Here is an 8070-nt window from a genome sequence, read left to right as displayed (position 1 = left end):
ATAGCGGTGATCATCTATATTAACACATATATTGACATATATTCTTTATAAACTATATATCTATATCTGTATACACTTAATTTAGCATCAAGGTACTCCATTTTCTTTGTATTTGGTGTTAGGAGGCTCTGATTTTTTCTTTTTTCATTTTGAATTTCCTGATTGTGTTTGGTTGCAAAGTGACAGCTGTACAGGATTTAATCCTACTGTAAATGTTACGCTGAAAGAATGTCTAGGGTACGATGAGAATGCAATGTGCATGTTTCAGATTGAGGAAATGGAATTTTCTGGAGGAGATGTCGCGTCGCAAACTATGCTTTGTCCAGTAGGCATTATGGAGTGACATAGAATAGGAGAAGTTTATAAAATAGCACAGGCACTTTTGCCATTGAGGATATATTTGAGTTTCTTTTAAACTTTTATATCTGAATGAGTATTCCCCCCCATAACAATGTTATATGATCTTGCTTTAAATGTTACAAATTCTTATGAGAATGATGAGTGCAACGAATGTATAAGGGTGCTTTGCTCAATTGATGTATGTACAGTCTGTGATAAGAGCCTTATAAGCCCCAATAAAAGATTAAAAAAAAGAATTGTGTCAACTTGACTAAGCCATCTTCTCAGCATGATCTAATTCTCCTACATTCTGTGATCTGACCCACTGTGTTGTAAATCCTATTCTCTATGATGTTCATGAGACCGGATGCAAGACATTTCTGTTAATCAAGCAGGGTGAAATCTGTAGGATTAAATGTATATGGAGTCATTGTCTTTTGAAATAAAGAAGATATTAAATAAGAAAAAAAATAAATGTTACAAATTCCAATGATATAAAAATAGCATCTTTGATAGATATTTCAAGTCTACAACTAATTTTTTTCCAGGGGATAGCATGAACGCAGTCCCCCACTACCACAAATTATTCAGTCGAGTTTCTCGCATTTAGGGAAATCACAGGGGTCAGCACACCCCAAATGCAATGGGTGAGCCTCGCCCTGGGAAAACCACCTTCATTATCATGGTGTCTCCCCTGCCAGGTAAGTATTCTACAGCTAATTATTTGGAAGATTTTCACTAACTCTTCCATTTATTTGTGTAAAGGTAAACTACTGAAGGTTTTATTTGGAATTGGTAACATACGCTTAAAATAAATAAAATATGATGTTTTATTTGTGATTATTCCTGAGAGAATATCTTTACATTTATTTGTATCAAGGATTGCCACGGAAGAGACATCTAGGTGTGCATGACGCAGAGTTGGAGCTTGTTTATAGAAGCAAAGTGTCGCTTTGATTTTTATATTTTGTTTTGGGAGAATACAGTTCATTATCTCTCCAAAATGACAACATAAAATATTTATTTTCTTCTATTATCTCTAAAATGTTTATATTATACTTCTAATATTGAGATGATGATTAATAAAGAAACATAGTAAAACTCTGCACAAAAGAGAACATTTTGTGAATATGTAAGTTTTGCCACCAAATGACAAAGTGCATGAAGTGCTTTTTCAAACCAACTGACCAAACAAATGAGAACATTAGATTGTAATGGGAGTAAATGATAGCCATAAATAAATTCTATATAAAAGCCATACATTTATTACAACATAAAAACCTCTTTTTAATTACTCCATGATGAAACATAATAAGACACAGAAAACTGTACTGAATGATCTGATGCTATTTCTTTCTATTTCCTACTCAAACAATGGGTTCCTTAGTGGTTTTAACGCCTCGATCAATGCTGCTTTGTCATGTGTCATCAAGTGAGTTTCCACGCACAGCAAGTCCACACACAGCGAGACAAAGACGCAGCCTGCTCCTGTGCCATATTGGCAAGTGCGCTGTTTTAGACCATTATCCCAACCACCAGGTCCGTCCTTTCTGGTGAAGGACTTCCTCTTCTCCACGAATTGGTTTATTCTGATGGTCAACTTCCTCTTTTCATGATATATATATATATATATGTATATATGTATATATATCACAACAGTTATATATATAGTAATGGTATATAATTTGGTCAGGAGAGACCAGTTCCTAAAGAAAGACTTCATACTTGGTAAAGGCCAGGGGTAGTGAGAAAGAGGAAGGCCCTCCAGGCAATGGATTGACCCAGTGCAGGCAACAATGGGTTCAAGTACAGGAACAATTGTCAGGATGGCAATTCTAATTTCAATAAGTGGTGGGGAATTTCTATTCTTTGCAATAATATCCATAATTTATTATCTAAATACTAGAATGCTTTTTCATTGTAAGTAGAAAACAAGAAGCTATCTCTCTGCGAGCTCACCTTTAGCCATGTCCGTCTCCTGTCAATCATGGAATCTTTCTGAATCTGAGTGGAATCTCTGGAGAATTGGTTAAAGCTGTGTTTTAATTAAACTTGAAGTGATATTGACTGCTTTTTGCTTTCCAATAAATTATATATCCTGTTAGATCATCTTTCTTTACAATGGGTGCAGATACGGATATTTTCCAATTGGTTGGTCTGCTAACTGTCCTCTACATTTCATAATATAGACAAGTGAGCACCCCACAGTACTGTGTGGGTTTGTTGAGCCACTTCTCTTGTGATGAAGTCAATCCCTAGAGCGTTGTTTTTCACCACTGCCTTCAGTCAAACTTGGACTTCCTTCTTTAGGGCCAGTGATTCTTGATTACATGCTGCTTCTTGAAGTAACAGCAAGTCTACCAATTCCTTTTGATACAGAGCCTCTGTCTCTCTACACTTTTCTTTTGATGTTTCCTGATGATTCAATAGTTTGCCCTAAAAATATCTCAATATTTCAATGTGAGGCTTTTCTTTTCAATTCTTTCAGTTTGAGAAATGCTGAGTGTGTTCCCCCTTTTGGCGTTCTAACTCCAGGTCTCTCCATATTTCGTCATGATACTTTTTCTTCTCCGGACTTCCCTTGGAAATATTCTATTCAGCTCCATTGTTTCCTCATTTGTTCCACCTGTTTTACCTACACTACTTTTTGATGGCAAGTATCTGAGGCACTGTTGACATCGACTTTGGTCTTTTGTTTCTCTCTTGTCTTTCTAATGCACTTTGACGTTCTTCATGTATGATGTTCTTGATGTCCTCTGACATACCCTCTAGTCTATGGTCCTTAATGTTCAATGTGACAAATTTGTGCTTGAGACAGTTTCTATATTCAGATAGGATATAGTCAATGCTGTATCTTGGCTCTCATAGACTTAATAAAGTTTCTTTATCTTCAACCTCAATTGGAATATTAGAAAAATAAAAAATTCTCTACCACTTTCAGACCTGGCTTTGTGTTGCCAAATAATATTTAGATTCTCCATAGTCTCGTTTCACAGGCATCATATATTTTTCCTGTGTATTCTGTCTGGTGAAATACATCTGTATAGTCACCATTTATATTTAGACAACATAGGTAGGGTTTAAACACCTGGACATTGAAACTAGATTGCCATTAACATATCTTGTCTCTACTTGACGTGGTCTTTGCCGAGATAATCTATTAGGAAAATGAAAACTCTACTCTTCTAAAACACGTTCTTGGTTGGTGGAAATAATTTAATGCTCAATATCAGAAAGATGTTGACAGTTTAACTTACGCAGAGATGGTTGGTGATCTGCTTCAGAAAGATTGCACCCTTGAAAATGCTGTGGGGGGTTCTCATCTACCTACACGGAGTCACTGTGAGTTGGAATTGAGTTGATGGTGAGCAACAACACTGTCATTCCTCCACCAATTGCATCTGGCCAGCCCACAGGGGCTTAAGTGGAAGAGAAAAGAAACTCGCTCTTGAATTAAACTTATGTGTTTTTTTTTTTATTTTAGTACTTGTATTTCTGATTCAACTCTATAGCAAAGGGTTTGACTTTATTGATATATAATAAATACTAATCATAGACTGTGCTTTGAACCTTCACTAGCTTTGTTCATTTGTTTTCATTCTTACCTTGTTTTACCTAAAGGCAATTAGAAAATTCATGGGAACACTCCTTCACATCATCCATAGAAAAGGCTACAACCAGAAAATTATTAGTAACTTCCTGTAAAACCATACAGTCTTAGAGGCAAAAATAAAATTATATTTTGGTTACATACCATGAGTCCTGATTGTCTATAATAACATTTATAAAAAAGATTTTGCAAGACTACTGTCACTATGAGTGGAAATCTACTCTACAGTCATTATATTGGGAAAACTTCCAATACTCCAGAAGAATACCTTCCAAACATTCTCATTTTATTTACTTCTTGTAGTCTTGATAACATAATAGTTGCCTCAAAACAGGCTTACATATTTAACACCTTGTTTTTCTGTTTTTAAAAGAAAAATAGCCATCACATTAAATGCAATACGTAGAGTTACGATAGCATAGATATTCACTTGTGATTAATTAGTTTTCAGACTATTTGAAACAATCCTCTGTGTTCACAAGTTATCATTTCTTCAGTCTGATTTGCTACAGGAAGTTACGTTTCAAAAAAGTTCCTGTGGACGTTTACGCATTCCCTATGCGGAAAATGGATATGTGGGTGGAAAGAAACAGCAGCATGCTATTCATGCTGAGTGTGCCTTAAATATTTAGCAAATGCAAATTGGGAGAGTTATGCTAAATCATCAAAGGCAAAATAGATTACTCTTGCATTTGGTGATGAATTCAATAGACAACTTAGTTGATAATATAATTTACTTACGTGACTTTTCATTATAAGCAAAATAAATTATATCTATATTGCTTTTTGGTATTTGAACGCAGTGGAAACCACAGCATAAGTGATTGTATATTATTTTATGATGTATACAAATAGTGGGGAAATTAAGTAACCTAACACGTTACTTAAGACTTCCAACACGTTACTTAAGACTTTTTAGGAGCTCTCACCTCCTTGGTATTCTGATTTATCTTTTTGTAGATGATGCTGTTCTTGGAAAATTAATCCTAGTGTCTCCTGTGTATCATCCACCTGGAGTGTACTACTTCAGTAATGTTTAAGAAATAGTATTTCAACTACCTTAACTATCAAGGAAGTTTAGATCTAGAATGAAGTCTTCCTTTCAAACAGGTAATTCTTTTGTATTAATGCCAATTTTATGGACTTTATTATAATTTGTGATTTATTATAATTAGCCACAGGGATCCCAAAGAGCTTATAATGTGATAACTCATATAGATATGATTTTTAAATCACTGTGAAAATGCCACCCAAGAAATATCCCTCACCTTTCGCAACTCAGGACATGAATCCATGAAATATTAACTATCTCCTTCAAGCTCTATGTTCTCTTTGATGCCTTTAACGTCCTTGAATTTTAGGAAACAAAATGATTTCACAATAACCTTATGTATACAATAGTTTTACTCTATTTATTATCTATGTTATACCATCACAGAAATTTGTAATATTTTAAGTATGCAATATTGTGATAATCTTTAAATATATATTATTTATATTTTAATTTTCAAAAGTACATATTATGACTGTGTGTTTCTCTTTAACATATACAGGTGTGAAAATAACTCAAAATATCACAACATTTAACATAGAATATATGGACATTTAATAATTTGGTCTAATTAATCAAGGTGGTAAAGAAGTCCTTGTGACTTAGTGGGTTTACACACATTGGGCTGCTAACTGCAAAGCCAGCAGTTCAAATGTACCAGCCACACCACTGGAGAAAGATGAGGCTTTCCGCTCATATAAAGATTTACAGTCTTGAAAATCCAAACTACTCTATTTACTCCTTCAGATTGAATTGTTATGAGTCAGAATTAATTTGATGACTCTCAATGGCAAGGTCTATTTTTTGAATCCAGCAGCAGCTCTTTGGGAGAAAAATGAGATAATCTTTTACCTTAACTATTTACAGTCTGGGAAACTCTACGGAGTTACTATGAATCCGTTCATTGGCAGTGAGCACTCAGCTTGGCACCTTCAATGAATCCATGCGAGCTTAGAAAAAGTACAGAATGTCCGGCCCACTTCAGATATATTGTTTATTAAGATTCTTCAAGTTACACGTATTCCAGTGTAAAAGACATACTCCTAAAGATTCTTCATGTTATAGGTATTCTGTACATAAATGTATGTAAAACACATACTCCTAACATTTTACTACAAATAGATATTTAAATTTCAGCAAAATAGCAATAAGCGCTAATAAATCATGCACTTTTCTTTCCTTTTTTTTGAAATTTAAGTTTTAAAAAGTTATTCTTATTTTCTATTAAAACATTGTCATTTAGATTCCAGTCTATAATGCAGACTGGACCTAAGTTGGTATCCAAAATTTTCTGTATTTTGAGTTGGTATTGATTTCTTTGTTTTTTTTGGTCCATATTAGAGTGCATTTCAGAAGTTATGTCCATGGAGGTCACCCGTTTGAAGCTGTATTATATGCTATTCCGTTTTTCAGTTTATGACACCCAGAATTGATGAAACTATTGTGACAGCAAGTAGAATAAGGGGTTCAGGAGAGGGAAGTACAATGGTGCTGGTGGAATAAAAGGGAGACACTATCAAGGAGCGCCTGTAGAAAAAGATTGTTTGGAAACTGATTGTGGTAGCATTGTGCATTCCACTTGACATATTGTAATATGGAATGATATTACATGTGTATTAAATCCCAACTAATAAAAAGTTATTATTGTTTTCTTACTGTAAAATGTTATCATCAGAGATTAAATTGAAAAACTCATTGCTATCAATATTATTCCAACTCACAGTAACCCTACAAGATAGAGTAGAATGGTCACTTTGGTTTCCTAAAACTTTAAATCTTTGAGAGTAAACAGCCTCATCTTTTTTCCACAGAGCAGCTGCTGGGTTTGAACCCCTGGCATTCTGTTTAGCAGCAAGGTACACCACCAACACTTATTTGACTAAGTTTCTTTGGCCAAGTAATACGGAAAGGATTCCATATAAATTGGGTGTAGAAAGGGATAGAACTGAAAAATAGAAACTGCTTCTGTTCTATATATGAATTTCAAAAAAATGGGAAAATATTAAAATGTATATGACTTATTTATTGCTTTTGAAATATGTGCTTCTCTACCAAGCCTATGGGCACAGGCACATAATAGTGCAAATAATTGATTTTTAAAGAAACTAGCTATTAGGCTGGAGGAGCTTAAGAAAAATGGCACTGCTCTCTGCTCTAGGAAATAGTGATACAAAATACCTGCTACTGGTCCCTAACGATTAAAATGAGCAAGTCATCATCGAAATCCTGTTTTACTCTATTGTGTGTGTATATGCGTGTGTGCATGCATCCATGCACAGCATCCCTTAGGGAAATGCTCATAATCATTTTATATTTATAGTTTTCTCTTAGGAAAGTATATCCATATGATCTAATTCAAGGATCTCTCTTATGGTTATGCTCACAGACTGTCAGTTGTACCTTAAAATGCCCTCAGGCTAGCGTTGCAGAACAGTATTACAGCCTGTGCAGAAATCGTGGCTTACAGTCTCAACCAAGTCAGCACTTGTCATTGAAACCTATCAAGGAACCTATTAAAATGTCTACCAAACTTTGCATATTTAAAAAAGAATTACTAGTCACAGACATATAAACAACTGGATCTAATGTGATCCTCCCCCCCCGAAGTCTGGATCCAGAAAGTTTATTTATTATGTATTTTTATTTAAAAATGTATCATTACTTGGAATTTAATACATATAACATATCATTCCATAGTTCAATCATGTCAAGCAGAATCATACATTTGCTACCATAGTCAGTTTCGAAACATTCTTTTCTACATGCACTCTTTGACATGATCTCCTTTTTACCCCAGCACTACCACCACTGAACCTCCCTCCCCCCAAAACCCTTATTCTACTTGCTATCCCTATAAATTCATCAGTCCTATACCAAAACACAAAAAAAAACATGTCACACAAGCTCAAGAGGGTGTCCTCCAATGATATAACACCTACCTCTGAGACACACCCCAGTACGGACATACAAAACCCAGACAAAGCGATATACTGAAATACTGAAAAAACTTGGAAACTAGATCTGGTCCAGCATGCACCATACGGAGGAGGGGCTGTGGACTCCTGACAAA

At 34.8% G+C, this 8070-nt stretch overlaps 1 non-coding gene across 1 annotated transcript; it reads right to left on the bottom strand.

Annotated features, from left to right (window-relative positions):
- Positions 1 to 884: 884 nt before the first annotated feature.
- LOC142452319 (U1 spliceosomal RNA) lies at positions 885 to 1048 on the bottom strand. The gene has a single exon (XR_012785335.1). It is a non-coding gene; the product is annotated as a U1 spliceosomal RNA (small nuclear RNA).
- Between the last annotated feature and the right edge of the window lie 7022 nt (positions 1049 to 8070).

Source organism: Tenrec ecaudatus, chromosome 6 (assembly GCF_050624435.1).
Source record: "Tenrec ecaudatus isolate mTenEca1 chromosome 6, mTenEca1.hap1, whole genome shotgun sequence".
In the NCBI taxonomy this organism is placed as follows: domain Eukaryota; kingdom Metazoa; phylum Chordata; class Mammalia; order Afrosoricida; family Tenrecidae; genus Tenrec; species Tenrec ecaudatus.
Note: the sequence above shows the minus strand (reverse complement) of the source record. Positions and strands in the feature narration are given on the sequence as shown.